This window comes from Rattus norvegicus, chromosome 10 (assembly GCF_036323735.1).
Source record: "Rattus norvegicus strain BN/NHsdMcwi chromosome 10, GRCr8, whole genome shotgun sequence".
In the NCBI taxonomy this organism is placed as follows: Eukaryota; Metazoa; Chordata; class Mammalia; order Rodentia; family Muridae; genus Rattus; species Rattus norvegicus.
In genome coordinates, this window is record NC_086028.1 from 36,668,413 (window position 1) to 36,693,319 (window position 24,907).

Consider the following 24,907-nt stretch of genomic DNA (forward strand, 5'->3'; position numbering starts at 1 on the left):
CAGCACTTTCCTCTCTTGTCTCTCTCTCTCCCTCTCTTCCCTCCTCCCTGTCCTTCCCTCCTACCTTTCCCTTTTTTCTCTTTCCTTTCTTTCCTCTTTTTCTTTTTGATTGAATAACATAGTTCAGGCTAGTCTCAGACTTGCTACATAGCTAAGACTGGCCTTGTTTTTTTTGTTTTAAATATTAGTGTGTATGCACACTTGTATAGCACAGTGCACATGCCAGAGCATGCAAGTGGAAGGCAGAAGACAACATGTGGGAGAGACTGTTCTCTCTTTCCGCCTTGTGGGTCTGAGCAATCAAACCCATCTTTCAGGCTCTGGCCTTGAGTACTTGGTCTCCTGGAGTTCATCACTCACGTTCTCACGAGCTGGGGTTCTATGTGTGCAGCACCGTGCCCCACTACAGATTCGTAACTGCCGTTTGAATCCACAGGATTTATAGGATATTGTGGTTTTCTACTTCTTCATGAGTCATTTGATAACTCAATATTTCTAGGAATTTTCCATTTCATCTATGCCTTTCATAGTTGTTGACATTAAGCTACTCATAACAGCCTCTTGGTATCTTGGCTCCTTGTGGTATTTTACTTACATTATCTGTGTGGTATGTGTATGTGCATGTTCACGTGTGTGTGTGCAGCATCTCTGAGAGTGCACATCGTGTGCATGTATGTGGAGGCCAGAGGTCAACACTGGGTCGCTTTCTTTCATTCGGCACCTTATCTTTTGAGACAAGTTCTCTCGTTAAACCCAGTGCTTGCTGGCTCAGCGATTGTGTGGTGCTGTGATCCAAGCTCAGTGCTTACTGGCAGGCACGTCATCCACAGAGTCATCTCCCCAGCCCCACTCTTAGTAGCTTTAAAATGTGCAGAGGAACTCTTATCGCCCTTTTTCATTCCTCATAACTATTTCTTCTTCCTCCTCTTCTTCTTCCTCTTCCTCTTCCTCCTCCTCCAACTTCTCCAACTCTTCTCCTTCTCTTCCTCTTCCTCCTCCTCCTCTTTCTCCTCCAACTCCTCCTCCTCCAACTCCTCCTCTTCCTCCTCCTCTTCTTCTTTTTCTTCTTCTTCTTCTTCTTTCTCTTTCTCTTCCTCTTCCTCTTCCTCTTTCTCCTCCTCATCCTTTTCCTCCTCTTCCTCTTCTTTGAGACAGGGTTTTCCCCTGTAGCCCTGGCTGCCCTAGAACTTGCTCTGTAGACCAGATGCTACAGACTAGCTCTGCTGGCCTCAAACTCAGAGATCTGCCTGCCTCTGCCTCCTGCATGCTGGGATTAAAAACTTGTGCCACTACCAACTGCCTAGTTATTTATTTTTAATTAATAGTCTCATCAGAGTTTTATCAATCTAAAGTCTTGCTGGAGTTTGATTTTTTTTTTTTTTTGATACAGCAGTTTTTGTTTTGTTTTCTTAAACCAAAGTCTTACTCTGTAGCCCAGGCTGGCCTGGAACTTAGGATGTACCTCAAACTCAAGGCAATTCTCTTGCTTTGGTCTACCATGCTGGGGTTATAGGCATCACACATAGTATAAGAGCGCATTGTTTTTAATATGCCCAAGATTGTAGGTTTGGTTTTCAGCACTAATTTTTTAAAATTGATGAACAGAACTTAGTAATATAAAAAATTCTGTCTATTATGTGCTTGGCTTTCATTGAATTCTTTTTTCTCTTGAACAGACTTGGTGGCTCGTGCCTGTATTCACAGCACCTGGGAGGCGGCAGCAGAAAGATTAGGAGTTCAAAGTCATGCGCGGCCATGTATCAAGTTTGAGAGGAGCCTAGACCACAACAGACCCTGTCTCCAAAATAAAAAGGCTGAAACTGGAGCTCAGTTACTGGAGTGTCTGCCTCAAACGCACAAAGTCTGGGCTTCGTCCCGGGGCTGCATAAACTTGGTGCAGTGGCGGACACCCCCAATCCCAGCACTCTCCCTAAGGAGGTAGGAGGATGGAGGTTCAAAGTCCTTCTTCACTATTTAGCAGGTTCAAGACCAGCCTGAGCTACATGAGTAAGCCTGTTCCAATAAGAATTTTCTTTCAACACCATTATCCACATTGTTACTGAAGCTGTAGGAGAAAATTGGAAGTTTACTAGAAGAATCTCTGTGTGTGTGTGTGTGCGTGTGCATGCATGTGTGTGTCACATGTGTATATGTGTGTGTGCCTGAGCCCAAGCGTGTGCATGCGTATGTGTAAGCATACGTGTGTATGTGTGTGTGTATGTGTGTGTATATGCATGTGTATGTATGTGTGTGTGTGTATGTGTGAGCGTGGGCGTGCTTATGTGTAAGTGTGTGTATGTGTGTGCATGTGTGCTGTTTTGAATGTGTGCATGTGGGTCTGAGGGTGGGGGATGCCTGTGTGCTGAGACCAGGGCAGGATGCTGGGTGTCCTCTGTCTCTCCAGCTTATTCCCTTGGGAGAGAGTCTCTCACTGAATCCCGAGCTCTCTCTTTTTCAGCGAGGCTGGCAGCCAGCAAACCCCATCAAACTCACTGTTGTTGTTCCAGCATGAGACCCCTAACCTCAGCTCTGAGGGTACAGGCACAGGGGCGGGGCACGTAGAGCATTGCGCATGGCCTTTGCGTGGGTGCTAGAGGCCCTCACGCTCAAACCGGGAGCTTTTATCACTTCAGGAGCCCTTGCTGGTGAATCTTGCCAACGTTGACGGCTCCCCTTTGACCTAATCACTCACTTCTAGGAATCAATCTTAGGGAAATGATTCTTGGGAAATAATGAGTCACTTCTAAGAAGCAATTGGAAGGATAGCCATTAAAGCATAATATATAATAATAATAATAAATTTTAGGTGAGTTAGATATACAGTAAAACATTATGCTCAGTATAATACGCCATAACCATTGGGAAATCCCCGCATGGTCCTGAATTATGCACATAAACCTCAGCTATTATTTTAATTCACCACGAGGAAAGAGGAGGTGCATATCATCGTGTTAAAATCCCTTAAAATATTTTCAAATCCTACTCAAACAGCTCTAAATCACAGAGTGGTGTCCACAAAGTACCATCTAACAAAATTGATTTGGTTCCTTTTCTTTTATTGAGGATTTAAAAAAAGTATTTTACCTTAATTTCTTTATTGTGGGGGTGGGGTGGGTGCTTTTTCATCATGGTACACAGGCGGAGGCCACCGTTCAACTGTAAGACTGGCTTTTCTCCTTCCCTGTGGTCATCAGGAATTGAACTCAGAACCAGAGGCTTGGCAGCAAGCCCCTTTACCCACCGAACCATTTCAAGGGCCCTTGCTGCTAACATTAATATTGATTTTGCTATGAGACATTTGGTCTTTGGTTCCTTCTGTGTGGTATTCTTTAGCCTGGCTTTGATACCAAGGTAATACTAACCTTTTTTTTTTTTTTTTTTTTTTTTTTTGGTTCTTTTTTTTTTCGGAGCTGGGGACCGAACCCAGGGCCTTGCGCTTCCTAGGTAAGCGCTCTTCCACTGAGCTAAATCCCCAGCCCCAATACTAACCTTTTAATGCAAGTTTTATTTTTTACATTTCCATGTTAACAACTAGTTAATTAGTTAATCTCAGGTCTCCTGTATCCCAGGTTGTCCCTGAACTTGCTGAATGTGCAAGGATAGTATTGAACGTAACCTCCTGCCTCTGTTTCGCAAGTGCTGGGCATCACGGGTAGACACCACCACACCTGCTTTATATGGTACTGGGGGTGCCCTTAGTCACTGAGACATCCCTATCCCTCCTCACCCCAGAGTTTTAAAAAATAGAATACTTGGGGTTGGGGATTTAGCTCAGTGGTAGAGCGCTTGCCTAGGAAGCGCAAGGCCCTGGGTTCGATCCCCAGCTCCGAAAAAAAGAACCAAAAAAAAAAAAAAAAGAATACTTTTATTCATCATTTGAGAAATTTACACGCACAGTGTATTTGAATTATCGACCCCCTTCCTTTCAGATCAAACCCTGACTCCCACCCCCTGTATATTGGATGAATGATATCCCATTGTAGATTGTAGATTGAACATTAAAAGCAAACTAGTACACAGAACCTCTTATGAGGCCAATTTTAGTATTTTAACATGCACATAAAGACAGAAGAAAAAAGACAAATGGGGAGATACCCAAATATGAACAGAGATTACTTTTTTTGTAGCACAATTACATAGTTTCAATGTTAACTACACCTTTGTTTCCATCCTCCCCTCCCCACCCACTGGGCCTTATGTCCCTCCCTGAAGTTTCTGAACCTTGGATGGTGGAGTTTGATACCCATGACCCAGCACAGCTCAGCTCTCAAAGTTATTTATTCTTTAATCAGTTTTGAGCCTTTGCATTAACCTGGCGCTGGACCCTGCATACTGCAGTGCTGAGCCGCCAGCAAGCCGTGTTCACGGTTGCAATGGCGGAGTGATGGTTTCAGAGAGCCGTGAGAAACTGACTTCTGGCACAACGTGGCCACCACATGTGTCAGGTCACCGCAGCTGAGATTACCTGCACAAGATCAAGCCAGCCACAATCACAGGGTGGAGGAGCGGAAGGGAGGTCCCACCCCTACCGGAAGAGCTATCCTCAGTCCCCCTCCGCTTCGGACACAGCTGATAGTGGCATGTGATGCCCCACTGGATGACCCTACACCTGTGTACCTATGAGCAGCACTAACTGGATTCATCAGGTTATGAATAACAGTAAAAGGAAAAGGACGTGGATTTGGGAGGGAGATGAAGTGGGAGATAGAGGAGGCAATGGCGGGTGGATATGACCAATACACATTACATTTTGTCAATGTATGACACTTTCAAAGGACGAAAAATATTTAGCTGGATGAGGTGGTCCACACTTTTCTTTGGTCCTAACACTCAGGAGTCAGAGGCAAGTGGATCTCTGAGAGTCTGAGGCCAGCCTGAGCTACTTGGTGAGTCCAGGCCAGCTAAGGCTACTTAATGGGACTCTATGCAGAGATAGCTCAGCGGTTGTGAGCATCTGCCGTTCTGGTAGAGACCCTGAGTTCGGATCCCAGCATCCATGGTGACCACTTACAACGCATCCAGCTCCAGAGGATCCCGCACCCATTTCAGGCCCCCGTGGGTGCCTGCACACACATGCACACACACAAACATATACATAAATTAAGTATGTAAATTTACAAACAGGATTTAATGCTGAGATCACAGTGTTTTCTAAGTCGATTTACGAGTTCATCGCAATCGTATTGAATTCCAATCTGATTTATTTGTAAAAAGTGATTTTAAAATGGTCCTAGTAATCGTATGAAAATGCAAAACGAAAACAAAACGGGATTGTCAAAATTATGTAAAAATAAACATCAAAGTCCCGTGCTTTTTATTTCTAAACTGACTCAAAGCCACTACCAGGCCTGTGCACTCCTGGGCACAAGGCTTAAACATACAGATCAGTGGAGTAAAGTGGAGACTCCAGAAAGGATCCCCGACCAGTTTCTTACCATGTTGGATCAGAGTTCTCTAGAGAAACAGCAGATAGGATGCATCAAAGGCACGGACAGAGAGCAAGGTGCACCCCTCCTCCTAAAGTCCTAAGGTGATTGACTGGGAGCGTCCCCCACATGGCTCATGTGTTTGAATACTTGATCCTTAGTTGCAGAACTGTTTGGGGATGATTAGGAGATGTGGCCTTGTTAGAGGATGTGTGTCACAGGGTGGGCATAAGGGTACTCTGGGGTTTTAAAAGGCCAAGCTTTTCCCAGTTGTCTGCCCCCCTCCTCTCTTTTTCTCTACCTGCAACTTTTAGATCAGATGTGAGCTCTCAACTATTGCCCTACCAGGGTGCCTGCCTGTGCCGCCATGCTCCCCACCATGACGGTCATGGAGTCACCCTCTGAGACACTAAGCCCCCAATAAACTCTTCTTAAAGTTGACCTGGTCGTGTTATTTTGTCCTTCTAATAAAACAGCAACTAAGACAAGTCTCGGTGACAAACTGAGACACAAAGTTCACTCTAGGCAACTAATTTGTTTATTGTGCTTCTTCATCGAGCATAGTTGAGGGGCTATTTCCGGGGCTGTGGGAACAGGCTATACATGGAAAGCCATTACTCAGGAGGGATGAGGGTTTCCCATAGCCACAGAGATGGAGTCCAGTCCCCTAGTCTTCCCTGCCCGTATTTGTGAGCCCCTCACTGAGGCCACATACAATTAAGGCAGGGTTCTATTCAATATATGTCAGGGGGGTCTAGACACTCAGGCGAGGGTCTTGTGACCCTCTCCGGCCCTCAGTTAGGGAGTGTAAACAGCCAATGAGCCCAGTTAAGATAATCCTTTCACAGCTGAACTCACGAGATGACGGTTACTTGTCTCAAAGACAGTCAGGTACAATGATTGACTTAGTCAATGCTACCTGCATGTTGGCGGCACAGAACATGGAGCTGGAGGCCTCAGTGGTCTCAATTTGGTACCGAAGGCCTTGGATTCCTGCAGAGGACTCAGTCTGTGTCGGGAGGCTGAAGAAGGTGGGTTCTGACGTTAGTGAAGGCCAGCAGCAGCATAGATGTGCTCACGAGCAAAGAGCAAACGTAGGTCTTTCCTCTCAGACTTCTGTGTCTTTGGGTTTGGCTACAAACCGAAGGCGCCTACTTTTAGAAGTGTCTCTTTTTCAGTTAGTCCTTCTAGGAAGTACCCTCTCGGATCCACCCAGAGGCGAACTTCCTAGCTGATTCCAGACCCAATCAAGGTAAGAGTCAAGATTAACCAGAACAGTTTTGACGTGATAGCCCCTGTGTTCTGAAGCTTCCTTTTGGGAATAAGAAGTATGAGATCTGTTGTTTCATTTATAGGAGAGCACAGTTAAGAGACCTTGAACTTTTAAAGCATTGGAATTTGTGTTCCATACCAAATACACGTGTGTGCATACCCATATACATGCAAACACACATGGTTTGCACGCACCCCCCCCCTCCACTGAACCAAAAGCAAACAGCAAGAAGGGCAGCTGGAGATGGACAGATGGCCCAGTGGTTAAGCGAACCAGCTACTCTTTCAGAGAGGACCTAGTTTCAAGTCCCAGTACCCACAGGGCAGCACACGACCATCCATAACCCTAGTTCCAGAGGATCTGACACCTTCTTCTGTCCTCTGAGGGCACCTAGAACACATGGTGCACAGACATTCATATAGGCAAAACAACTCACGCTTAAAATAATAATTTGAAAGTGGAGATGAAGATGTAACAGAACCAGAGATGCTTACAAAGTATATGTTCGTAAGAGAGTCGCATGGATGGCCGGACTGGGTCCACATACTCATATTCTCAGCACGGGGTAGGCTAAGGTAGAAGGCTAGCCTCAAACTTGAGCTAAAGAGAGATGCTGGCGTTTCTCCAAAGAAGGTGTAAAACAGCTAACGAAGCTTTGGGATATGGCTTGGTGGTAGACTTCTCAGCTAGCAATATGGAAGATCTGGATTCAACTCCCCAAGCCCCTGATAGTGAGCACACAATATACCATCCACCATCAGGGAAACAGAAACCATAATGAGATACGACTCCATTCACGATGGTGCTACACTCAAACGGACAGACAGTAACAAGCGTTGGCAGGGAGGTGGAGAAATTAGAATTCTCCTTCCCAGCTGCAGGAATGGAACGTGTTCTGGCTGCACTGGAAAGCAATTAACAGAGGTAAACCACAAACAGTTAACCCCCAGTTCCTGTATGATCCTGCAGTTCTCCCAGGCACACGTTAAAGGGAAGTGAGAACAGTCCACCCAACAGTTCACCCAGGAGTGTTCACGGCAGCAGTACTGACAATGTCCAAAAAGTATACAGATTCCAAATGTCTGTGAACCAATGAATGGAAAGATAAAAGGTAGGATGTCGACATAACACAATAGAAATATTATTTGACCATGACAATCTTTCATAACAATCTTTTTTTAAAAATTTTATTGTATATATATGCAAGTACACTATAGCTGTCAGACACACCAAAAGAGGGTATCAGTTCCCATAACAGATGGTTGTGAGCCACCACGTGGTTGCTGGGAATTGAACTCAGGACCTCTGGAAGAGCAGTCAGTGCTCTTCACCGCTGAGCCATCTCTCCAGCCCTCAAAACAACCTTCTGAGGTAGTGTCTTACTATGGTAGTCTAAACTGGCACAATGACAAACATACACCCATGTATTAGTTTGGGTTTTACTGGTGTGGACAGATATCATGACCAAGACAACTCTTATAAGGACAATATTTAATTGGGGTTGGCTTACAGTTTCAGAGGTTCAGTCCATTACCATCAAGGTAGGAGCAACATGGCAGTATCCAGGCAGGAATGGTGCAGGAGGAGCTGAGAGTTCTACATCTTCATCTGAAGGCTGCTAGCAGAATACTGACTTCCAGGCAGCTAGGATGAGAGTCTTAAAGCCCACACACACAGTGACACTCCTACTCAACAAGGCCACACCTATTCCAACAGGGCCATGCCTTCTAATAATGCTACTCTCTGGGCCAAGCATATACAAACCATCACAACTCATAAAAATAATTTTTGAAAATTTTACTTAATTTAAAAAAATACTTACTTTGGTGATGGAGAGATGGCTTAGAGAACCGAGACTATTTGCTGCCCAAGATGACTTTGTTCAATTCCCAGCACCCACAGGGTGGCTCACAATTACCTGTAACTCCAGTTCCAAAGAATCCAAATCCTGGTTACAGATGGTTGTGAGTCTCCTAGTGTGCTCATAACCACTGAGCCAACTGTCTGGCCCTCTAAGCTGTGATTTTGCCAGGTGAAGTGGTATATGCCTTTAATCCCAGCACTTGAGGCAGAGACAAGAGGATCCTTGCAAGTCTCAGAGCCACGTAGTCTACATGGTCTGTTTGAGGTCAGCTAGAGCAACACAAGGATATCCTGTCTCATAAAACTAGAAACCGCCACAACAAGGCAATGGAGCCAGATCTCTTGTGACCTCAGACAAAGCTACCCTGGGCTGATGGGAAGCTGCAGGCAAACAATAAAGGAAGGAGAGAGAGAGAGAGAGAGAGAGAGAGAGAGAGAGAGAGAGAGAGAGAGAGAGCGCACACTGGAGACTGTGCTGGCTGCGAAGGCAGATGGGAATGAATGAAAGTAGAACTGTTTATTCTGCCATAAGAGACACTGTGGTGGGGTTGGGGACTTAGCTCAGTGGTAGAGCACTTGCCTAGCAAGCGCAAGGCCCTGGATTCAGTCCCCAGCTCCGGAAAAAAAAAAAAGAAAAAAAAAAGAAAAAAAGAAAAAAAGAGAGAGAGACACCGTGGCGTTCCTCAGCTTGTCTCATCAGTCCTCTTCCCTAACTGCCAGGCACCTGCCACTGAAATAGAGCCACCTGGACAAACCACATCCAACCTGACCTTGGACCCCTTCCCTCACGATGTCCACTCCCACTAACCACCTTCTTCTCAATGCCAGGAAGCACCGCCAGATTGAAGTTTAGGGATTCTAAGAACAACTTTCAGGTTTGGCAGGGGTAAAGGGAGCACTCACTTCTTTGAAGCTAGGGGGTGGGGGGAGGACCCTGCAAGATGGCAGTCCATTTGCCTATGTCCCTTACTACTTTCCTCTAGTTGCTATGACAACATACCTACAGAAGTGACCAAAGGAAGGAAGGACTTATTCCAGCTTATGGTTTGAGGGGGTACAGTCCATGATGGAGGAGGCCAATGCAAGGCACCTGGTTACATTGTACCCGAGGGCAGAGGGCAGAAAGAGACACATGCCAGTGCCTCTCTCACTCTCTCCATCTTCGCTCTTTAGTCAGCCATGGTAGAGTGATGTGTGAGTGTGTGTGTGTGTGTGTGTGTGTGTGTGTGTGTGTGTGTGTGTGTGTGTGTAGGTGTAGGTGTGTAGTTACTTTTCTATAGTCAGGACAAAACAACACAACCAAAGCAACTTATAAAAGACACCGTTTAACTTGAGGCTCACAGTTCCAGAGGGTTATAGCCCATGGCTACTGTGGTGGAGAGCATGGCAGCAGACTGGTAGGCGTGGTGCTGGATGGAGCAGTAGCTGAGAGCTTACATCAGATCCACAAGCATGAATCAGACAGAGTGAGAGGCCTACAGGAATAATGGAAGCTTTTTTTTTTCTTTCTTTCGGAGCTGGGGACCGAACCCAGGGCCTTGTGCTTGCTAGGCAAGCGTAATGGAAGCTTTTGAAACCTCAAAGCCCATTCCCAGTGACACACCTCCTCCAACAAGGCCACACCTCCTAATCCTTCCCAAACATTTCCACCAACTACAGTGGGTAGGGGTCAAGCATTCACATACATGGGCTTATGGGAACCATTCTTATTCCAAATACCTCAGTTAGTCCTTTCGCATCAGTTACACCCTTCTAGAAAATGCCCCAAAGATATACCCAAGGATATTTTAAATCCAATCATGTTGACAGTGAAGACTGACCATGGCCCCGTTCCCCTATACACACACTTATTACCCACCGAAGTGTCCATTCTACAGTCCCTTGCCTGGAGCTCTGGGCACCCCTGGAAGCCCCAAGAGATGCTTTGGGGGGAAACTCAAGTCTTCACTCTCTTCTCTCTGCAGCTCCTCTAGCCACCCTCTGCCCCCCAGCAGAGGCACGGGTCCTAGTGGTGTCACCCCATCTCGTCAAGCGGTCCCTGGCCAATGTAACCCCGGCTGCCTTACTGAAGTAAAGGGAGCTTGTAGTCAGAGGTCAGCTTTGGCCGGTGCTTCTAATGGATATAGATGTGTAGCCTTGCGGGGCCTAGCTTAGGCTATGTTGTGGTGGAAGAATCAATTCTAAATTCAGCCCAAGACACACGCCCCTGCCATAACCTACAACCTCTGAGTAGTGTGTATCTGCTCAGACTGCCAGCTCCCCAGCAAGCAGGAAACTTAGAGCCTTGGATGCTGTGTTGGAGACTGGATCTGAGAAGGAAATTGACTAGGGTGTGGGGCCTAGAACTTTTCCAAGTCTGCCAATTCTCATTCTCTCTCATTCTCTCTCATTCTCTCTCATTCTCTCTCATTCTCTCTCTCCCTCTCTCTCTCTCTCTCTCTCTCTCTCTCTCTCTCTCTCTCTCTCTCTCTCTCTCTCTCTCTCGTAGCCCAAGTTGGCCTCAAATTCACTAGGTAGCCAAAGCTGCCCTTCAACTCCTGATCCCCCTGCCTCTGCTTCCCACCATCTATCGCTGTACACATGCATCAGCCTCATTCTCTTAGCATTTTACCAGAGCCATCAGCTTTGCCCAGGCTTTGCTCAGGCTGACACACCTTGGAGGAGGTAGCCATCGAGTCTGGCTTTCTCCGTGCCTGCACATACAGACTCACTCATTCCATCTGGGCCAGAGCCAGCAAGGAAGACACGCTTACAAATCGGGGCTCAAACAAGTTCTAAGGGAATTGGGGTGGGAGGAGGCTATTCTGAGCTTTTTCTGTCGCTGTGACAAAATAGCCACCAAGAAGAACTTGTCTGGCAAAGAGATCATTTCATCGTACATTTTATAGTCCACCATCCAAGGAAATCAAGACAGGAACCTGGAGACAGGGACAGAAGCAGAGGCCATCGAGGTTGCTGCTTAGTAGTTTGCTTCCCACCTGGCTTGCCCAGCTTCTTTTCTTATAAAACACTGGCCCACTTGCAGCGGGATGACACCGCCCACAGTGGGCTGGGCTCTTCCACATTAATTAGTAATCGTGAAAATGCTCCACGGACATGCCCATAAGCCATTCCATTCCCCAATTGAGAATCCCTCTTCCCACAAAAGTCTAGATCATCTTAAGGTAACAAAAGCTAACACAAGAGCCTTCTACATTCAGGTCTCTCCTGGAGAGCAAAGAGGTTAGTGACTCAAACAAAGGATCTGAGGAAGCCAGTAGTAAATGGCCTGTTGGTGTGGGCCATTAGTTTTGTTTTAGTTTTATTCATTTATTTATTTTAAGTTGCTCTCACTGGGTTTCCCTGAATGGACTGAAACCCCTCTATGTAGCCCAGGCTGTCCCTGAACTCACAGAGATCCCTTTGCCTGTGCCTCCCAAACCAGTCTCTGACTAGTTTGTTTTTGAGACAAAATCAATAGCCAGTGCTGGCCTCAAACTCCCCACATAGTAGGATGTAGCTCAGGGATAGGTTTGAACTTGTGACCCTCAGCCTCTGCCTCCCAGATGTTGAGATTGCTGGCTTGAGTCACTATGCCTAGTTTCTGCAGTGCTGGGATTGAACCCAGGTTCTCCTGCCTAACAACTGAGGAACAAGCCCAACTAAAGATCATAGGAATCTGTAGGATTCCCTAGCAGATTCCCATCCCCACTGTAAAGTCTTGTGGCTACACTAGAGCCCTTGGTCACCCTCTCCTCTCCTCTCCCTGAGGGCAGGGTGAGTGTAGGTGGGTGGTGGACACACATACTCCTATCCTCATTTGAGGACACAAGTTGTACAGCCTGCTGTGGCCTCCACTTGCTGGGGTACCAAGATCTTTAAATAACCACCAGGGACTCCCCCTTCTCCTCACACTGTAGCTTGAGTCACCCCAAAAGCTTGCCTTTTCCCCAACCTCCCTCTCCAGGGCTTCCTCAGCCTTCTGAGTTGTCCCTCTGAGGTCATGGGCACCGCAGACCACATTTGGCAAGAACCTACAGGGGTGGGTGGGACCGCTTCTTGAAGAGCTCTCTCAGAACTGGAGATTCATTGGTCAACCTCTCTACCAAGTACTCTACCTCAGACGGAGGAGAGAAACAGGAGACTAAAGGTGGGGACGGGGTGGGGCGACAATCCAGCACCCGCGTCTGGGAAAACGGGGAATGTAGGCTGCCTGGATCCCTGAACTTTATACTGTGTAAATGAAAGATGAATAACGTTTCTTATAGAGACGCCCCCTCCCACCTCACCTCCCGCGGTGCTCAGTCCCATTCCCCTGAAGGGAACTAGCTATTTCCCAAAACTCCGACACATCCTGGCTGGAGCTGGCTGTGGGCCGGGCACCCCCGGGCAGCTGGGCAGGGCGGGGTGTCCTGGAGAGCCACGGATGGGCCTCACACCCAGGCTGGGCCAGGACACCCAGTCCTTGGCTGAGGCCCAAACCGGCTCTGTTTACAGAATCTGTCAGCCTGGTTCCCCTCCCCCATCCACCACTTCCCCTGGAGTCCTGGGGGCTGGGAGAAGACAGGCGGGGCCGGTGGGAGCCCTAGCCGCCGGCCTCCCCATGCAGGCTCTGATATTCATCTGTTTCTAGCATCCTTTCTTCTGGCCTCCTTCTCTATGCTCGGAGCGGCACTTCCAACCCTGAGGCAGGTGCATTTCAAGGGGGTTCTGTGGAAACAGAGCTTGCCCCCGAGGGAAGCTGAGATAAGAGGTGCAGAGATAGGCTCGGTGCCCAGCGGTGCCAGGGAGATTCCCAAGGGCTTCCTGGAATTCTCTAGACAGAGGAGAATGAGGCTTTCTGCTTCCTCCACACCCCAAACCCGTGGGCCCCTAAAAGCATTTCCAGAATTCCTGGAGGCACCTGGAGCAAAGTGGATTAGCCCGGAGGATAGATTCGGGACTTTCAGGTCTACGAAGTCCAGTGACGAGGATACCAGGCGAGCCTGCATGGTGACTCAGCTCCTGCCAGCAGCAAGGAAGCTCTGCGTCGGAGAGGACAGGGGGTGGGGGGTGGGGGGGATGGGAGGTTTTCTGGACGCCCCGCCCCCTCTGCTCCGGGAAGGCCAGCCCACCACACCCAGCTTCTCAGAGGAGCCTGCATCTCCCAAGGGTTTTCCCTTCTGTATGAAGTTACTGACAAAGGCTGGTACTTGTGAAGAGCTCTCTGTGATAACGTACTTTCCTTTAGAGATAAGGAAACTGAGGTACAGAGAGGCCAAGCTACTGAATGGCTGAACTGTAGTTTCCAGGCAACCAAACATCAGCTTTCTCTGTTCCAAGTCACACTGTGTTAGGTGGTAGTGGGTGACCCCAATGTTATCTTCCTAGGGTAAAACCAGGAACCTGGAGATCCCCTGGGCCTAGGGGCTAATTCTGTTTAAAAATGTATTATTCTTGACCAACGTGGTGGCCCTCACCTTTGATTCCAGCTTTCAGAAGCAGAGGCAGGTGGATCTCTTGAGTTTTAAGCCAGCCTGGTCTACAGAGTGAGTTCCAGACATCAGAACAACATAAGAGAAACTCTGTCTGGAAAAACAAACAAACAAACAAACAAACAAACAAACAAACAATCCAACACACACACATTATTTCTCTAGTCCGGTGGCATTTACTGACACCTTGCCCTGGTGGCAGAAGTGCCCCATTCTTGAGTTTCCTCAAGGCCTCTCTCTGAGGAAAACATGTGGGTGCTAGATTAGGTTCCTCAGAGGAAATTACCACCCCAGTGCTCAGCTATGTGTTGCTTACAGATGCTCAGGTCTTTGAGACCTGAGATCTTGGTCAGCAACAGGTCATTCTGCAGCCATGAGCTTTTAGACTTGTGGGGTCAAGACCAGGGCAGTGCCACAGAAAGGTAGTGTTAGTCCAAGCTTTCATCCCAGCACTCTGTAAGTATAAACAGGCAAATATGAGACTAACCTGGTCTACATAGTGAGGGGGAGAGAGAGAGAGAGAGAGAGAGAGAGAGAGAGAGAGAGAGAGAGTCTAAATTCCAAAAGATCAAAAAGCAAAAACCAATGAAGTAGCAGGGCATGGTGGCATACACCTTTAATTCCAGCACTTGGGTGCTTGATCTCTATGAATTCAAGGCCAGCCTGGTCTACATAGAAAACTCCAGGCCAGACAAAGTTACACAGTAAAACCCTGTCTCAGAACAAAACAAACAGCAACAAACCATACAAAAGGCACCAATGGGATGGCCTGTGAGGGAGGGAACAGTGCCTTAGGAAAGAAGTGACTAAAAGAGGCAGAGATGATCTCTCAGGCCCAGCCCCCTGTGCCATCAGCCAAGCAGTGTCTGTTTGAATGTGAAGACTGGTTCTGACAGCCGCACGGAATGGGAACTTTCCCAGACTCTCCCATTTCCTTCCCCTTTGACCCCTTTCTGCTAAACCCTGTGATCTTAATGTCTGTAGACCCACAGAATAGTCAGAAAGAGAGCCCACTGCTTGTCTCCGCCATACATCCCTGCCGCAGTGTGTCCCTTGGTCTCAGTGACCCGTGTTTGCAGATCTGAGAGGTTCTGACTCATGGGAAAATCTGAGGAGGGGAGGGAAGAGGAAATCCTGAGATGGACCCTATTCTGTGGTTGAGATGGTTTGACCTGGTCCCTGTCTAAGATCAAAGGACCTCTCAGAAAAGCACGACCTTAGGCAAAAATCCCTTTACCTCCCAGGGCCTCTGCAAAACTAGAGAATCCAAATACCAGGCCTCCTTCCAGAGAAGGATTGTAGCATTCAGTTGAGTGACTCTTCTGACCAAGCATGTGAGGGTGGGGTCATCGAGCTACCCCAGCTTTGTAGGCAAACTGCATTCTTCTCAGATGTTTCTGGAAGAAGTCAGCTCCTAAGACTAGGAGGAAGAGAGAAGAGAGAAGGGAACTTGAGCAGGGAGTTCATGGGATGGGTTTCTGGTACTGGGAAAGGCTCAGGAAACCTGTGTCCTAAGGACAGACATTAGTAAATCCAGCTTCCGCATGTCTGGCATGGTCCTGGGACTTTTCACTGGATGTCTCGTAGCCCTGCTCTGTGCAGGTCATGGTCTGACCTCCAGGCTCCACCCCTCCCCTGTCAGTTGTCTTGGAGGCTGGTGCAAGATGATCAGGCTTCTTGTGAGAAAGATCTCTGGGTACCATCCTTCCCTCCTATCTCAGCTAACCTTATAGGTCAGAGCCACTCTACCCAACAGCCTGGCACTGGACCTTGTACAGAGAGACCAGCATCTCTAAGTGCTGGGATGGAGGCCCCAAATGATAGGAGACTTGAGAGTGTGCTGCTGGAGGGGCCTTGCATAGCAAAAGCAGGTTGGGAGGGCCTACAGCTCCCAACCCCTAAGGTCAAGAAAGGATCCCAAGGCATGCTGTGGCCTAGGGCCAGACCTAGTTCCATAAGGCTTTAGAGTTGGGAAACTGAGACTGGCCTAAGAGTTAGAAGATTCGGGGTTGGGGATTTAGCTCAGTGGTAGAGCGCTTGCCTAGCAAGCGCAAGGCCCTGGGTTTGGTCCCCAGCTCCGGAAAAAAAAAAAAAAGAGTTAGAAGATTCTGGAAGACCACAAGGACTTCTCCCAGCTCCTCACTTGTTACTTTGCTGTCAAAACGTAGCCTTGGCCAGCTCAGTAGAAGGTGACACACATCTCTCCATTGTGGAACGTCAGTTGCCATGGGAGCCTAAGTTAAAGTCTTGTCATCTGTCACATCCTTCTGTCTGTCTGTCTGTTCGTCCATCCAGCCACGCACCTATCTATCTATCTATCTATCTATCTATCTATCTATCTATCTATCTATCTATCTATCTGTCATCATTATTGTTTTGCACAGAGTTTATGTACCTCAGCCTGCCTTCAAACTCACTAATGGATGAGAATGGCCTTGTACTCCCATCGATCCTCCGACCTCCACCTCCTCAGTGCCAGGACTTAAGTCATATGCCGGGTTTTTGCTGGCGACCAAGCCCAGTCCCGTGGGTGTTAAGGGAGGCTCTACCAGCTGAGCTGCAGCCCAGCTCCTGTCGCTGTCCTATTGCTGGGCTCACAGGCACACCATCTTTGTCTTTCTTTGGAAACAAATTGCTCCCGACTTCAGCGAATCATAATTCCCCCCCAAAGAGCAATCTTGAGAATGTCAAGGGGAAATTATTGAATTATCCCAGTTGGCAGAGAAACCTAATTTATAGCAAAGCATTTCTCTTGAAGTTTTAATAGATTTTTTCCCCCTCCGATGAATTTTAATGCTCAATTGTTTCCCGGGCTTGGAAATTTCGTCTGAAGCACTAACATCACTTTTCTCTTCTTGATTTATCACCAGCTCCTGGCTTCTGAGTCTAATAGGAAACCCAACAGCCTATTTCCCTTAAACGTGAGAGAGGCCTTCAGCCTCTGATCAGCCTGTCTCTAGCTCATTAAGGCCTGAACCCTCCCTTGGACCTGGAGGAAGTCTCCTCCTTGTGAAGTTTGGTAGAATTGAACCTCAAGACCATTTCTGTATAAGTGCCACTGGGCAGTGATACTCTTAGTGGTCATGTACCTGGCTGACCCACCAGCCCTCCTTTCTGCCTACTCCCTTCCTCCAAGCCTATCAACAGGTCTGCTGTATCAGGAGGAGAAAACAGGTGTCACATGAAATACAGGTTGACATGGCTGAGTGACAGTGCCCCTGTTTGGACCAGCGGCAGCTCAGCCTCTTGTCAGCAAAGGAACATTTGTGTTGACGTCTTTGTGGTTCAGTGAAATGAACCATCTGGAAATAGCATGGGGAACAACCTGGAAAGGAAGCTGTCTGGGGGTCTCTGTTTATAGGACTCCTGTGGAGAGATCTGAAGGCCCTGCCGAATCCTCCTTGAGAGATTCGGCATGCTGGACCCTCGGCAGCCTTCTTTTATTTATTTAAAAAAAATTAACAATAAATCGCACTTAAGACCCCTAGAATATGTAACGTAAATATTTAAGAGATCTTCTTATTTTATTTTGCATGCGTGAGTGTTTTGTTTGAGTGGATACACCACACACCAGGCCTGTAGAAGTTAGAAGAAGGTGTCCTTTCAGGTGTCTGTGAGGTGCCATGGGGGTGTGGAGAACTGAACCCAGGTCCTCTACAAGAGCCCCCAGTCTCTTCTGAGCCATCCTTCCAGCTGCGTTTCCACAGCTAGCTACCTTCTGAGTGACAGATGAATGCTGTCATGCTTGCAAAGGAAAGGAGGCTCTGGAATGGATGACAGGTACAGAACAGAAATATTTGGGAATAAAACTGACTTCTTTATAGCCCTCTTGGAACCATGGCACCATTTTTTTTTTTTTAACAGAGGTGGCAACTAAGGTTCTGAAACGAGGTTGGGGGACCCACGCAGCTTTGGCAAAGGGAGACTGAGACCCAAGGTCTCAGTGTGTGAGGTTCTCCCAGGCTCTGGCTAACCTGACTCTGGCTCAGGGAAAATCAAGCTCTGTGGGGGAGAACAGTACCCCTAAGGCTCCAAAGGACACTACTTGTCATCCAACAACTGGAGGTTCTGGGAACGCCTTCCTGAAGGTCTCTTTATTTTCTGAGGGCCTCCTTTTCTCTACGGGCCACCTTTCTTCCTGGCCTCCCTCCACCCAGCAACTGGAACCTAGGCCACCCGATTCCGTTTACTCTCTGGCGGACAGTGACTGGTACCACACGTGGCTATGAGCCAGACCCTGGAAAGCTGACTGCGCAGGGCACAGAGGTTTCTGTCCTTTTGAAGAAAGGGGAGAAGGGAACTTGAGTAGGCTGGTCATAAGATCCTGCTTCCTGGGGCCAGGAGCTCATGAGAAGCCAAGACTGGGAAATTTCCTAAGGGGTGCTGGGGAACAGACATTAGAACAGGGGACAATACAACATCCATTGGTATTTTCTGAGAGGCAAAGTGGGAGCCCATATATCAGAAAGCCACTAATAGGAGCCCAAGTCAGTCTTAGGACTTAAGGATGTGGCTTAGTTGGTAAGGGGCTGTTAGCGTGTACAGAACCTGGGGTTTGAGCCTCAGTATTATCTCATAGATGGAACATGGTGGTACATCCCTACAATCCAAGCATTCAGGAAGTGAGAGCAGGAGGAAGTGCAAGGCCATTCTTTTTTTTTTTTTTTTTCTTTTTTTTCTTTTTTTCGGAGCTGGGGACCAAACCCAGGGCCTTGCGCTTCCTAGGCAAGTGCTCTACCACTGAGCTAAATCCCCAACCCCGTGCAAGGCCATTCTTAGGTCATCTTTACTTCATAGTATCTGTTAGGTCGGCCTGGGCTACATAAAACCCTGTCAAAAAAGGGAAAAAAGAAAAGGAAATGAGAAAATAAGGTAAATTTGGTAAGGCTGAGAGCTTTAAGAGTCTCAATTGGTCAGAAGAGGTGCAAGTTCCTTGTCAAGGGTGGCTCAGCCCATGGGTTAATTTCCAGTTCCTTACCCACGTTTAGAAGTCCCCACCCCACCCCTAACACCAGAGACCCCGCTAACTAGCCATTCTTACTGTCCCTGGGGCTTGGGTTCCTTGCCAGGGTTTCTGAAAGCTTGCCCTAGGGCAAGTAATTTCCCAGGGTTTGTGTCTGGCATGAGGATCACAGTTTTTGCTTTCTGCCTCCCACCTCTGAAAGAATCAGAGGAGGCACCTCACCTATTGAGCCTGTGGTGCGGACCCAGGGGAGGCTTCTGATGTGGGAGCAGTCTCCAGAGGTGGGATGGAGGACCTGTACAGACCTGAAATGCCTGGAGCAGGAAGCTTCTGTGCTGACTCCTCCAACCCACACACCCTGGCACAGGCTGTCTGGGTCTGAGGCTGTTGGGTACCAAGAGTTGGCTCGCTTGATGGTGGTCATGCAAGAGGCATGCCTGCCATTCAGGCCTTTGGCACCAGGCCATCTCTCATCCCATGGTTTCCTCGGCACTGAGCAAACAAGGCAATATGCAACAGAGCTCCAACTATAGCTGGAAGTTCTCGTAGAGCTTTCCTTCTTTTTGTTTTGTTTTGTTTGAGATAGAATCTCTTGTCGCACAGGCTGGCCTCAAACTCCCTCTGTAGCCAAGGGTGACCCTGAACTTCTGATTCTTCCTCATACAAGTATGTGTGCACTTCCTTGTGTGTGTGTGTGTGTGTGTGTGTGTGTGTGTGTGTGTGTGTTTGTGTGGCACAGGCCATAAATGTATGCCAAGACCAGAGAACATTGTGTGTCCCCTCTCTGGTTCTCCGTCTTACTTCTTTAAGACAGACCTCTCACTGAATTTGGAGCTTTTTTCTAGCTAGCTGGTAGCCAGTAAGTCCCAGAGACCATCTATCCTGTCTCTGCCTTTCCTCCCTACCCAGGGCATAGGTAGCCGAGCCCAGCTTTCCATATGGGTGCTGTGGATCCAAGTTCAGCACGGGAATCTGCATGCTTGAGCAACAATCACTCTCACCTCTCACATTTCTATGTTAAAAGATCTATGTATGAATGTAGATAGGCGTGTATGGTATATGTAGTGGTCTGAATGAGACTGTCCCCTGTAGGCTCATCTATTTGAATTCTTAGTCACCGTGAAATGGAACTGTTTGGGAAGGATCAGAAGGATTAGGAGGTGTAGCCTTGTTGGGGGTGGTGTGTCACTGGGGGTGGACCTTGAGGTTTTAAAAGTCCATGCTGGACCCAGTGTCTTTCTCTGCCTCCTGCCTGTAGATCAGGATGTAACACTCAACAAACCCAGCACCAAGCCTGCCTGCCACACGCTCTGCCATGATGATAAAGACTAACTCTCGGAAGCTGTAAACAGCCCCCCCCCTCCCGGTTAAGTGCTTTCTTTTATGTTTCCTTGGTCATGGTGTGTCTTCACAGCCATAGAACACTAGCTAAGACAATAAGTGTGTTAGTGTATGCCCACACAGAGAAGGCTGTGTTGAGTATCTTCCTCTGTAATTCTTCATTTATTATTTTTGAGACAGAGTCTCTCTCTAGACTAGGATTTGGGGTTTTTTTCAGATACACTGGAAGCTAGCAAGCCCTGGTGATCCTTTTGTTTCTAGCCCCTTGTTGCTGAGATTACAGGCATGGAAGATTGCTACACAGATGCTGGGATCAAACTCTGGTTCTCATAATTACACAGGAAGTACTCTTCAATGCTGAGCCATCTCTCTAGACCATCATATGCTTTTGGACTTCTATTCACCATCAAGACAATGGAAAGAGCGGGAGATGTTGCTTCATTAATAGAGGACTCGCTTAGCCTGCATAAAGTCCTAGGTTTTGGGTTCAGTTCCAAACGCCCACAATGGCAGCTCACAAACATCTCTGACTCCAGTTTCAGGATATAATGATGCTCTCTTCCAACCTCCATAAACACAAGATATACATGTGGTACACAAACATGTATATGAGCCAAATACACATACACATAAAAATTTAAAGATTTATTTGTTGTTATATATAAGTACACTCTGTCACTGTCTTCAGACACATCAGAAGAGGGCATCGAATCCCATTACAGATGGTTGTGAGCCACCATGTGGTTGCTGGGAATTGAACTCAGGACCTCTGGAAGAGCAGCCAATGCTTTTAACTGCCAAGCCATCTCTCTAGCCCCCTTCGTTTCCTTCAGACTATACCTTATGTAGCCCAGCCAGGCGTCAAATTCTCAACACGGCAAAGGATGTCTTAACCTTGATATTCACGGCTACACCTGCTTAGTGCTGGGTGTACAGGCTGTGGCACCATGACTAGATTGTATGGAGCTGGGGGTGGAACCCAGGGCTTTGTACACCTGGGCAAGCAGCCTACCAACTGAGCTGCATACCCAGCCCTTCGGGTTTTTCTTAAATTCTCTGATGCTCCATGAGGTAGGTCAACAGGACCTGAGGTAGACACAAATGTTTTATGGTAGGGAAGGGTGTGGCTGCAGCTCAAAGGGTGAGAGTAGATGAGACCATGGGAGCATCCCACACTCATATGAAGAAAAGTAGTCACAGTAAGTGCAGTTACTACTGGACACCTACTGTGCATCCTCCATTGTGCTGGAGGGCTTTCTGCCAGACATCTCAGACCTTTGAAAGTAGACCTCTCAGGGCAGAGGCAGGCAGATTCTTATGAGTTTTAGGCCAGCCTGGCTTACATAGTAGCTCTATAATTCTAGCAGTCATCTTATTAAAAACAGGGGGTTACAGAGTAATACGAATGTCTGTAATCCTGGACACCCTAATGAAATCTCTTGCCTGTCCCGTTATTCTCCTGTCACTCTGAGGTATAGTCATAACTAGTTCTATCTGCTCAAGGCAAACAGTTCTAGAGTCACCCAACCATTGCTCTTCAGTAAGCCACATAGCAGTAGTCATTGTGTCTGTCAGGATCCAAACACCTTGAGGCTTCGTAGGAGCCACAGTAGGAATAACTGAACATGATCCGACTTCATCCCTGCTCTTGTGCTTAGCCAGCGCTAACTGTAAACACCAGGAGGGATACATAGTAAGACACTGTGGCCAGCATTTGCTTCTTTGTGGGTTCTTCTCTCTTCCACCTTTCTCCATACTCTCAACACCCCTGAAGCTAGATAGCAGAGAAAATGGATAGAAAGGAAAGTGGTGACTTTGTTAGACTACTTCCTGCTGATTAGGGGCATGGAGTTCCCTGGGGCAAGTTTGATCTTTACTGTCAGCATATCTAATTTCTTGTTCTTGTTGTTCTTCTTCTTGTTCTTGTTCTTGTTCTTCTTGTGGTTCTTCTTCTTCTTCTTCTTCTTCTTCTTCTTCTTCTTCTTCTTCTTCTTCTTCTTCTTCTTCTTCTTCTTCTTCTCCTTCTTCCTCTTCCTCTTCCTCTTCCTCTTCTTCTTCTTCCCCTTCTCCTTCTCCTTCTCCTCCTCCTTCTCCTCCTTCCCCCTCTCTTCCTCCTCCTCCTTCTTCCTTCTCCTCCTTCTCCTTTTTCTTCTTCTTCCTCCTCCTCCTCTTGCTCCTCCTCCTCCTCCTTCCTTCTTCTTCTTCTTCTTCCTCCTCTTGCTTCATGCATAACTACTAAACAAATCACAACCATCAACAACCAACAGCAACCAACTAACAGCCAACAACAACACCTCTGGCAGGGAGGGGTCCTAGCATTGATGTACCTACTGAAAATTTCCCAGGATTCCAAATGTTACACAATCTCAAAAACTGTCCGCCACTGGCAAAATCATGCCCTTGCTAGAGCATGAGGCAAATCATAGTCAGCTCCTGTGGACAGTCTGAAACAGCCCTGTATCCCACAGCTGAGATTAAAATAAAAACATATTCTTACAATATTTCTGTGCCTTTTAAAAGAAACCAAAAGTTCAAAATTGTCACTTCGAGACTCTGTCTCAACAAAGGATGAAGCCTTGTCTTACAGATAATGGCCTGCAAACCTGCTGTAGGCCTCTGCTTTCTTTACAGCAGAGGCTTCAGCCTCCCTGACAAGAAAGTACAGGGCAAAAGAACAAGATTATTGAACCAGGCTGGAGAGATGGCTCAGTGGTTAAGAGCACTGACTGCTCTTCCAGAGGTCCTGAGTTCAAATCCCAGCAACCACATGGTGGCTCACAACCAACTGTAATGAGATCTGATGCCCTCTTTTGGTGTGTCTGAAGACAGTTACAGTGTACTCATATAAATAAAAATAAATAAATCTTTTAAAATATAAAATAAAGCTTGAGAAGAAATCGAGAATCTTAAAATACCAGGCATGTCTATCTATCCATCCCTTAAAAAATGAATCTCTTGAACCAGAAGGGAATGGACACCTTGTTTTCCTGAGCAGAAGCAGAGAGAGCTGAAGGCCCAATCTAGGGGAAGCAGGAGAGGACCATTGCTAGTCTATGGAGGATGGGAGAGCATGTTAGCAATAGACATAACAGGTGGTTGTGGTCCAGTGTGGAAGTGAAAGTCCCCAGACTGTTGGCAGTCTAGTGCCACAGTCTGTCCTCATGGTCTCTAAAGAAGTTGAGTCAACGCTCTACAAAGAATGCTTAAGGATTTGAGCTCCTTGCACCCAGATTTGTGCACCAAAACGTACATAAAGTGAAAATTACGATTAATTTTTAATTAAGTATTTATTTATTTTGTATGTACACAAGTGGCATTCACGGGACAATCTCTGGACCTTTTTTCCCTCCCACCATGAGGATTCTAGGGATTTAACTCAAACCATGAGACTTGGCAGCAAGAGCCTTTACCTACTGAGCCATCTCCCCAGGACAATTTTCACCTTAAAATTATCTATTTTTAATTTTTTATGTGTATATTTGTATGTGTGTTTGTCTGTTTCTGTGTGTGCCATGTGAATGTGGGTTTCCACGGAAGCCAGAAGAGGTCATCATATTCCCTGGACCTGAAGTTACAGGTGATCATGAGCTACCCGATGTAGGTGCTAGGAGCAGAACTCTGGTCCTAAAAGCAGAAAGCACTCTTAGCCACTGAGCCTTCTCTCCAGCTTGTGTTAGACCTTTGAACCATTTTGTGTTAATACTCACATGTGGTTCAAGATAAGGGTCCAGTTTTGCTTTGTTTGTTGAAAAGTCCATCCTTTCTTCACTGAGTGATTATCAGAAATTGTTTGGTACCAGAATTGTGTAATGACTCATACCTGTTCCCCCAGCACCGGATGGCTGAGATAGATGGATCACCATGAGTTCTAAGTCAACCTGGGCTAGAGCAAGACTGCTAAATAACAACAACAACAACAACGCAAAGCCCCTGCACCAGGCAATCTCCTGTTGCTGCATTAAAAGACCCTCACCGGATGCAGCTCAAGGAAGGCAGCTTATCATTTTGGCTTATAGTTTCAGAGAGCTAGATGACACCAGGGGCAGGAGCCAGAAGCTGGCTGAGCACGTCTCATTCACGCAGGAAAAGCAAGTAGGGGGCGGAACAAGCTAGCAGTCCTCAAGGCCCATCTGAACCAATATTCTTCTTCCAGCAAGGCTGTACCCTAAAGGTTCTGTAGCCTCCCTACACAGCACCACTAACCGGCGACCAACTGTTATGTGCATGAGCTTCTGGAGGGCGTTTCTCAGTGAAACCACAACAACGTTGCCCCTTCCCAATTATTCAACCACATATGGGGGCTCCTTTTGAGCTCCGTTTTGTCGTGCTGGTTTGTTATGTCTGTCTTTGTGGCGGCAACTTTTTTCTTTTTGATTAATGTAGCTGTGCAGTTCTGAAGTCAGGAATGGAAAGCCACGTCTTTACTCACTTTCCTGACTGCCTTGGCTGTGGGGGCTTCTGGGACGGTCAGCTTTCACTGTCAACTAGACACAACCTAGAGTCCCTTAAGAAGAAAATCTCGGTAAGGAATTGTCTACATTGAGTTAGCTTGTGGGTCTGTTCGTGTGATACTGACCTGTGTTGATTG